Source organism: Penaeus monodon, chromosome 22 (assembly GCF_015228065.2).
Source record: "Penaeus monodon isolate SGIC_2016 chromosome 22, NSTDA_Pmon_1, whole genome shotgun sequence".
Classification (NCBI taxonomy): domain Eukaryota; kingdom Metazoa; phylum Arthropoda; class Malacostraca; order Decapoda; family Penaeidae; genus Penaeus; species Penaeus monodon.
In genome coordinates, this window is record NC_051407.1 from 1,515,238 (window position 1) to 1,515,510 (window position 273).

The 273-nt window shown below is 47.6% G+C and overlaps 1 protein-coding gene across 2 annotated transcripts in view; it reads left to right on the forward strand.

Moving 5' to 3' along the window:
- LOC119586812 (transient receptor potential channel pyrexia-like) overlaps positions 1-273 on the forward strand; it is a 7,924-nt gene that overhangs the window by 4,302 nt on the left and 3,349 nt on the right. The gene's annotated exons all lie outside the window — the stretch shown is intronic.

Consider the following 273-nt stretch of genomic DNA (forward strand, 5'->3'; position numbering starts at 1 on the left):
GCCCTTCACACATTCCCTCTGAATGACTGACACCACCCTCATCAGGTATCTCGGAAACCCAGAAAACACCATGACATCCTGTTACCAAAAGTACCTCGCGTACCTTTCCCCTCCCCCTCCCTCCGCCACCTTACACCACTCCTATCAAACGTTAAAAAAAGCTAATAAATAATTCAATTATGATAAATAATCAATGATAAATAGACTCCTTCCCACTCAACGACACGCCGACCGACCCGACCTCCATCACCGCCGCGACCAGACACATAAACC